The sequence below is a fragment of the Populus trichocarpa genome, chromosome 3 (assembly GCF_000002775.5).
Source record: "Populus trichocarpa isolate Nisqually-1 chromosome 3, P.trichocarpa_v4.1, whole genome shotgun sequence".
NCBI lineage: Eukaryota > Viridiplantae > Streptophyta > Magnoliopsida > Malpighiales > Salicaceae > Populus > Populus trichocarpa.
In genome coordinates, this window is record NC_037287.2 from 7,913,715 (window position 1) to 7,923,117 (window position 9,403).

Genomic DNA, 9,403 nt, shown 5'->3' on the forward strand with positions numbered 1-9,403 from the left:
CAATTTAGCAAAAAAAACCTAAAAAATCAAAGGAATGAAGAGCAAAATTGACATTAAAAGCAAAAAACAAAATTTTGATCGAAGGGTAAAATTGTAAAGAAGAATAACTTTTACAAAAGTACCAAGAAAAAAAATAGAAATTAAAAGAATGAGGACCAAATTAGAAAACATAATACCATCAATTTAGATTGAAGGATAAAATTAAAAACCAATAAACAATTTTACAAAAAAGCAAAGGAAAAAATGTAGAAATCAAAACTACAAAAATTAGAAATATAATATTTGGTAAATTGGAATTAAATGATGAAATTGAAAACAAATAAAACTTCTATAAAATGACCAAGAAGAAAAAATCAAAATCAAAATAATATGGATTGAATACCAACAACAAAGAGGGACAAACTATAATTTTTTAGGGTGGAGAAAAAAAAGGCCAACGGACAACAAACTGGACCACCAAAGCCAATATGTGCCGCTCCACCTGGAAGAGTACACGATGGTGCTTCCAAAGATGGTGGAAAGATATTTTTTTATGCTAAGAGGTGTCGTACATGTCGTTCAAACTGCACGGGTGCTTCCCACGCACCTCTAGGTGCTTTGTACGCGCCTGTCTTTTTTTTTTTATAGCCAAATATTAAATTGCGTCTAAACTGACTTTGTAATTACAAAAAAAGCTATCATGAAAAGACCAAAAAGTCCCTTGACTCAAGGTTTAAAATTTTTGCTTTAAAAGATATTTTTGTCCTTTCATTGTGCATTTTGATTGTTTATTATCTTTTTTATATTTGGTTAAATACCAAATTGCCCTTCAACTAACATTCTAATAATGAAAAATCCATTGTAAAAATACAAAAATACCCCTTGACACCAATGATATTTTGGTCATTTCACTATGCAATTAAGATGGAGAAAAATTTATTTGTCCTTGAACAATTTTGTAATGAAAAATGAGTTATCTGAAAAGACATCAATGCTCCTTTAAGCTAGTGTTAAGTTTTTTTAGTGAAGGGGTGAAAACATCGTTACACTGTTCCAGTAAACAGTGTTTTGAGTGTGGAGCTACAATGTTTTTCCAATAGGTTTTAATTTCTTTTAATTAATAATTTTAGCTATGTTCTTTTATCTTACTTATATAAATGCAAAATGGATTGTGGTACTTATTGCATACATTCACAAACAAAACAACTAAAAAGATGATGACCACTCATGAAATATTAATAAATAAATTAATATTGATACCTAGAGGACATATAATAAGTAACTACTTTACTTCCCGTGCTATATTATAGGTTGGATTAAATTTTTTAACATAAAAAAAGAATATGTAAGTTGCGAGGAATTTTTTGATATTATCATTAAACTCGGTCCAGTGAGTTAGACTTCAAACTCCCAACTTGAGTCCTTACAAAGTTTGGGTTTCCAATTAAATCATGTGGGAGTTGTTTTGATATGACCCAGTCGACTTGGCGAGTTTCAAGATAAAAAAATCAAAGGACAACAAAATAACATAAAAAACAAAGACCGGACACGCGAGTTTAACGGCGATCTGAACGACTGTTAAAAAGGGTTTGACTTTCTTTTAAAAAAAAATTGAAGCTCGCATCTTCTTTTCTTAACATTGAGATGGTGACTTATTGAATCTATTTTGGTCAATCCTAGTTAACACGCTAAACCCATGACCTGAGTTATGGATTTCAATAAGTTCAATAATATTTTTTTTTTAATGATATGATAAAAAAATAAAGACCAAATCAAAATCAACCCAATATTAAATAATAAAATTAAAAAAATCATAAAAAAACAATGCTAAAGGTTTATTTATTTATTTTTTTAAAAAAGTCAAGCCAGGTGCGTGGGGCCTGAGTAGGTGTATTAGGGGGGCTTAAAAAAATCCACCACTATCGAACTTTTCTCATAGAATAAAACTTGTTGACACCAAGTTTAACCATTTTTGTTGTTAGTATTGTGACAACAAACCATTTTCTCTCACGTTCATTATTTTCCAGCAACTTTTTATCTACTTTTTCTGGCTCAAGGATTAAAAAATAATAATAAAAAAATTTTAAATCAAAATAAAAAATGTCATAAATTTGGGGCGAGTCACGTATTTTCTCCATGTTTTAATTTGGAGCTTAATTTTGTATAACTAGACTGTAAAAGGATGTAATTGCAAGAAAATTTTTTTGAGAATTATTAAAAATAAATAAATTGGGCAAGATATGAACAGTGACTTTGTACTGAGAAAATTTTTTTAAAGAGAGAAAAAAAAAGGAAGAATCCCTTTGGTGCTGGTGGGGTCAGCATGTAGATTTTCCACAGGAAATTTGATTTTAGACGTTTGTTTTGATAGAAACCTCAATCATCACAAGCTTTTTGATAAATAAACCTTAATTTAATTCCTTACGTATCATCCCAAACCTTTTCAATTTATTAATTTTGCAATGGACATTATTAACCTGCAATGTCTCCCTGTACCAGACTATTTTTATAATAGGAGTGATTAAAAAATTAAAAAACCAAGAAAATAAAAAAAATTTGAAAAAACTGAACCGTGAAAAAAACTGATTAAACTGATTAAAATTTTGAAAAAATCGACCGGTTCAATTTTATAAGTCTAAAACTGAAAAAACAAATCGAACCCAAACAAAAAAAAAAACCAAGTCAAATAAAAAAAACCTTGTTCTTTGGGTTATGTTTTGCTGCTATTTCCAGCTCAGACAATAGTATCTCTTGTTCCGTGTCAGTTCTTTTTATTGATTGAAGAAAGTGAATTAATGCCTTTTTCCTTATATTTTTTCCACAATAGCAACAGGGATTCCGACTTCAACATCCAGGAGACTAGATCGCTGCATTTTCTCCATATTAGAAAGAATAAGAAGCATAACAAGGATATAGCCAGAGCTCCCCCTAAAAATTATATGATCAACCACTGGACAAGGCAGGCTTGATGCCTTGTGTTCATGTAAAATGTTTCTTTAAATTCTCATTATACCCAAGAGTCTTAAATTACAATGATGATCAGTCAGTCTCCGGTGAGCCGATTTGCTTCGCATGGTTGCAAAGGTAGGACTCTAACCTGAGTTCTTTTTACCTCCTGGGCATTAGAGATTATCTCTAAGCTGAAAACTAATAGCAAGCAAAGTGAGTTTATGGAGCAATCATAATTCATATCTAATCTGTTTATTATGTTCTTCCTCTGAAATGTAAATTATGTATCAAGTATTCCTCTGTTCTAATAATATAAATGCTGTACATTTTCCTTGGCCTTTTTTTTTATAAAATTAAAGCATATACGTCTAGCAGTCCTCTGAGGCATCTGTCTGAAAAGATAATTTCTAGAGACAAGGCATCTTACCTTTGGATTCAAGTTCAAGGATGTATAAAGTTTGCCCCCTTGGTATTGGGATCTTCCAAATTTCATTCTGCTCCAAATCTGGCAACCAATGCCTTCATACTCATTGGTGGACGAATAGGCAAATACATGAGCAGTTTCTTCAGCACTTTTCACGACAGCCATTGATATTCATGTTCTCATTCTCATCGAACTTGAAAGCATCTCCAGTCACAGAACAAGCAATTTACTCTTCGAAACCTTATTTAATATTCTTTCCAAATTCAACTAATTAGCCCCAGAAAATATATTTTCAAATCTATATTTGCTAAACAACTTTAGTTAATAATGATGGGCTGCGTGAGTCTCACTTGGCCCAATGTTCAGCAACAACTAACTCGATATAAGCCCAATAATATCTTGACCCCTTAGCCTTGAGAGAAGGGTAGGTCTGAACAGCAGCTGAAGATTGGCAGCTGAAGAGAAGGAGACATTTCAATCTGCTATACTGCCAACTGATTTTCCTCGCTTTCTCAGTGATTCAGCTTCAGTTCTATCACCAACATGATTTCCCTTCGTTCAAGCGAATTTCCTCTCTCTTAACTAATCAATATGGTATGTTTTCTCTCTATAATTTGTTCTTGCATGTACTTTTTTTTATAAAAGGAAAAGTTAATTCGGTATAAAACTCGTAATATGATCACTACATGAAACTCTATGCACTTCAAGGGTTCTTATTTATGCTGTTACTATATTTTCTGGCAGGCATTCCAGCCATGGATGTTCTGGTCGCTAGTGAGGCTAATCAGTGCACTAATGTCTCAGCCGACTGCCTCAGTCACAACTTTATTGTATTACAGCAATCTTCTTCCTAGAAACTTGAATTTAGAGCGGTTGGTTCGACCTGAATTGCTTGATGGAGAGAACCGTTTGTTCCTTTTTCTCATAGATTTCTTAAGATGCCTCTGGTAGTTACCTAGCACATTAAGCTCAACCCCATATTGATTTTGTTTTATTAAAGTATGTACCGACTGATGATTTCTTTCTTATTCCAACTCTGTTTCAGAGCTATCGGATCTCTTACTGCAAAATGATCCTTGCTGGATCCGGTGAGTTGAATTTTCGCTATTTAAATACATGTCAGAAATCAGAAAAACTTTAATGCTTGGCTAAAGATTCTGTAACTCTAGATGATGGGGGCGAAAATATTGTTCATGTAATTAGGGTTTCTGTATTTTCACTGGGTACTGCGTTCCCTTGTTGTGTTGTTCAGGGAGCATTACTATGATGCTCTGCATGATTACGTGCTAGCTTTCTGGGGACTGAGATACAGTAACAGTATTTTTACACATATGCCGTGCTTTTAACCTTAGTTTATTCACTCCCATTGTTGAAATCAATGAATAATACCTGATAAGATTTTATTATACAGCATAAAACATACATGTTCTTGAAAATCACCAACCAACTACGTGAAAGAACTGCTCTTTTCTTATTTGGATTCAACAGAGGTCCACGCAGTAGCGGTAACTTTATTTTTCCTATTTTTTCAAGATTACATAGTAGAAATACCCTTTCCTGTTTTTAAATTCTAACCCATTTTACCTTAGGCTTAAGCTTAGATCAGACCTTATAACGGAAACTATTCTCTCGATTGTTTGTGTATGTGTGATGCAGTGGCAGATTGTGTCCATGTCAAAGTCATTTCTTCTTCTCAGCTCAAACGGAGTTGAGAATTATCATTTGTCAGCTTGCAAAATTAAATGCATTAATTTGGAGTTTTTCTTGATTGTCCTTCTCTTTTTTTAAAGTCCTTGACGATGATGAATTATACATATATTCACAGAAAGAAAGGGGTTGGGCTATGATGGTGAAGATTGGTATGGACGGTGGCACAGTTGAGGGAGCTCTGGTGGTGGTGGTGCCAGAGCAGAAGTGAGTGCTAGCTCATCGGAAAGAAGACCCCGAGTAAGGCAGCCTTGTTTGTTTCATGAAAATGAGAAGTCATTTTCTAAAAGCTACTTTTCAAATTTGTTTACAGTTAAAAAAATCAATATTTTTCGGTTAATAAAAAATTTAATTTTTTTTCATGAAAGTATTTTTTTTTAATTTTAGGGTTGAAAATCTTTCTAGAAATTACAAAAAAATCAAAAATATCTTATTACTTATTAATTCTATCAAATTTAGTCATTAATCTTTTAATTACTATGTATTTTGTTTTTAATTATTTTTATTCAATATCACCCCTTACAATTTGATTTTTATATTAACTTTGATCTTTTTTTATTTTCTCTTATCATTTTTTTAATTAATTTTTTTTATCTATCAAATTTGATTCCTATTCTTTTTATTATTATTTATTTTATTTGAAAAAATTAATGAAATTGTAGAATAGAAAATTTAAATTTTTTTTCATGAAAGTATTTTCTTATCATTTTTTTTTTAATTTCATCATCTTTTAATTTTTTTCTGTCAAATTTAATCTCCATTATTTTGAATGTTATTTATTTTATTTGAAATAATTTATGAAATTAGATATTTTTTTAATTGTATCCTCCTTCAACTTTTTTATTTGTTATATTAATAAGTTATTTTCATGACACTATAAAATATTAAAAAATAATTCACTTTTGAAAAAAAATACTTTTCATTGAAACTATTTTGCCAAAAATAAATTATTTTCCAGTAAAACAAGGTCAGAAACTGGGAAGTTTTGAGTTACCACCTGGAAAAACCTTGTACACTGCTGGTAAACAGAATTTTCTGTGTCTCATTCCTCTGTATTGTTTATTCGTCTCTTACTTTCTGCCCAGAAACCACATCTAAACACTGCTCACTGCCATGTAATAATCTAAAAGATGCATGTAAGTTAGCATATGTGGGAGATCCATTAGTTTATATATATAACACTGTTTATGCATCTTAATTTATTTTATTGGTTAAAGACAGGAGTGATGATTTTTTTTTTTTTTTTTAGTTTAACGTGGGTGTCCGGGTCAGCTTGCGCGCACCTCGACTAATCTCACGGGCTCTGAAGTTAACGATCATGTAAGCCTCCAGTGACCATCATATGAGCAACCACAGGGCTCGAACCTGAGACCACAGAGGAATCAAATCTCTTGATCCTAAGCTCTTACCACTGGACCACCACCTAGATAATTAGAAGTGACATCTTTGATATAACCTCTAATAACCTCTAATTTGTTTCTGCATCCTTAATTTTCCAGTGAAAGGACGAAATACATTTTGCTAAAGACCTTAAGGTAGTCTTTGGAAACGCGGTTCAACCTGCGTTTTTAAAAAATTTGAATTTTTTTTTGTTAAAATTTAATATGGTTTGTACGTTTTAGATCGTTTTGATGTGCTGATGTCAAAAATAATTTTTAAAAAATAAAAAAATATCATTGGCATGTATTTTGGCACGAAAAGTTATTTGAAAAGCATCCGCAACCATACTGCCAAACACGCTCTAAACCCCACCAACTAAGCTCATGTTGATAAATTTAGAGGGTGTTTAAGAATGTGATAATAATTATTTTTTAAAGTATTTTTTACTTGGAGATATATCAAAATAATATTTTAATTTATTTTTTAAAAATTATTTTTAACATCAGAATATCAAAATAATCTGAAAATATAAAAAATTAATTTGAAAAAAAAAATAAAAAAAATTCAATTTTTTTTAAATACTTTTAGAACGTAAAAACAAACAGGACGGTATTGCCTTTTAAATTCTAAATTGTTAATTTTTGAACCCAGAATCCCAATTTTTGAAATTCTAATTTGTCATTGGATTGTTCTCTTGGAGACATCAGCTATTCAAATTTCCTTCTAATGTTTTAAGATCCGATTTCTGTAGCAGAGCTTTATTAGGCTACTAAAGCACACAGTAAGGAAAAATTGAAGGACTTTTTTTCTACCTTGTTGGACTGCCACGATCGCATGGCCAAGTAGCATTGGTCAGCACTCAGCAGGGGCGGAGCTACCTAGGCCCAGAGAGGAGCTTGGCTCTCCAAGATTTAATTTAGTCCCTATAGTTTTATAGGTTTTTCATACATATCCTTACAATTTGTAATTTTGCCTCGAAAATAATTATAGTTAAGTACTAGTTTTAAAAACCGCATTATGCCACGGATAGAGTTCCAAGCTAATTCTTAACATATACTATAATAATGTATCAATATTAGAATGTGTTTTATTATATCATTTTTTTAATTAAGAAATGAGAAGATGTTATTTATGTTTATTAAAATAATTTTTAGAAAAGTTGAATCAATCAATTGTGAAAACGTTGTTAATAATATTTATATGAGTATGCAAATATTTAACACCCACTTTTCTTTTAGATTTATGTGTTTTTTTTTCATCTTAAAAGTTATTTTTTCTCATAAAAAACGAACAATTTTTTTAAAATATTTTATTTATATCAAATAAATGAAAATATAAATTTACAATAATTTTTTGAAATATTATAAATATATATAATTTTAAAAAATAACTATTGTTTTAAAAATTGAATAAAACAATTTTTAAAACTAGAGAGATGATATGAATTTAAGTTGAGATATAAAGAATTGATGTAAATTGAAGAAATACATACAAAAGACGGAAGTTATTAATTAAAATCTTTGCAATAAATTAAAAAAAAAAAAAAGGAGAGAGAGGGAGGACAAGCCTGAGCAAACGACATGTAATATGGACACTTGAGCCTATAAATCTACGCCCACACATTTAGGCATATTTTTTTTTTTATGACGAGAGGGATTGCATGTCCTCCCCCAATTTTTATATTAAGAAAAAAAATCAATGCAAACAACATGTAATATGCTAGCCCGGATTTTGATCATTGTTTTGTTGTTAGATTCAAACTATCTTTTTTAACCTATTTTGAAATAAAAACATTCTAGAAATCATAATAAATCATCTTTTAACTCAAAATACTTATAAATTGATTCAAAGATTACAAAATCAAACTAAAAAGAAATTCTCTATTTAGATAGATCTACTTTTTCAGGTAAGACGAAGACCAAAAACCACTATCATTGAATTCTTCTCTTTCAATGAAACCTTTTGACACTAAACTTAATTATTTTAGTTATCGGAATTATGACAACCATCAAATTTCTTTTTCTTCTGTAGTTTTGCAACAAGTTTTTTTTTGTGAATATATGTATAATTCATCATCATCAAGGACTTAAAAAAAAAAAAAGGACAATCAAGAAAAACTCCAAATGCATTTAATTTTGCAAGTTGACAAATGATAGTTCTCAACTCTGTTTGAGCTGAGAAGAAGAAATGATTTTGACATGGACACAATCTGCCACTGCATCACACATACACAAACAATCGAGGGAATAGTTTCCGTTATAAGGTCTGATCTAAGCTTAAGCCTAAGGTAAAATGGGTTAGAATTTAAAATCGAGGGAATAGTTTTGACCCAAAAAACTTATTTTCAATCCATTTTTGACCCAAAACCTCTTAGAAACCGTGATAAACTTATCTATAGCCTAAAAAATCATCTCAAAAACTGAAATCAACTTGAAAAATAAAATTAAATCAAGCTCAGATCTATTTTTTTCATGAACTTTAAACGTGAAAAAAACCTTAATATAAACTCTCCTCACCAAATAGAACCATCTAACACAAACATCGATCTTTTTGGTGGCCTAAATCGGTGTTAACAAAATGTTTCTCTCTACCGCCAAAATCCAGTGACATCTCTCTTCTTTCTCAATCAATGACTAAAAAAATAAAAAAAATAAAAAGAATCTTTGTTCCAAAATTGAATTGAAAAAATATTGAGGTACCGAAATCATATAATTTATGTTATTTTTAAAGTTAAAGGACCAAAGTGTATATTTTTCTGAAACTTATGGCATACCACTCATGTTTGATGCTTTTTTCATTTCGGTCTCTATTATTCTAATTCCACCAATGACTAAGAAATAAGAAGCAGTTGGCCTTAAATTAGGATCAAATCGCCTAAAATAAAACTTTGAGGACCAAAATGAATTGTAAAAAAATAAATAGTGTCATCCATAATGTTTTGTGAGAGGATAAACAATGTTGACT

The 9,403-nt window shown here is 30.4% G+C and overlaps 1 long non-coding RNA gene across 3 annotated transcripts; it reads left to right on the forward strand.

Moving 5' to 3' along the window:
- Positions 1-3,777: 3,777 nt before the first annotated feature.
- LOC18096839 (uncharacterized) lies at positions 3,778-7,571 on the forward strand. Of its 3 annotated transcripts, none has more exons than XR_002980849.2 (5): positions 3,778-3,946; positions 4,097-4,299; positions 4,398-4,440; positions 5,178-5,299; positions 7,194-7,571. It is a non-coding gene; the product is annotated as an uncharacterized LOC18096839 (long non-coding RNA). The 3 variants fall into 3 exon arrangements; XR_008058739.1 differs by lacking the exon at positions 7,194-7,571 and adding an exon at positions 6,309-6,745; XR_002980848.2 differs by lacking the exon at positions 7,194-7,571 and having other exon boundaries at positions 5,178-6,279.
- The last annotated feature ends 1,832 nt before the right edge of the window (positions 7,572-9,403 follow it).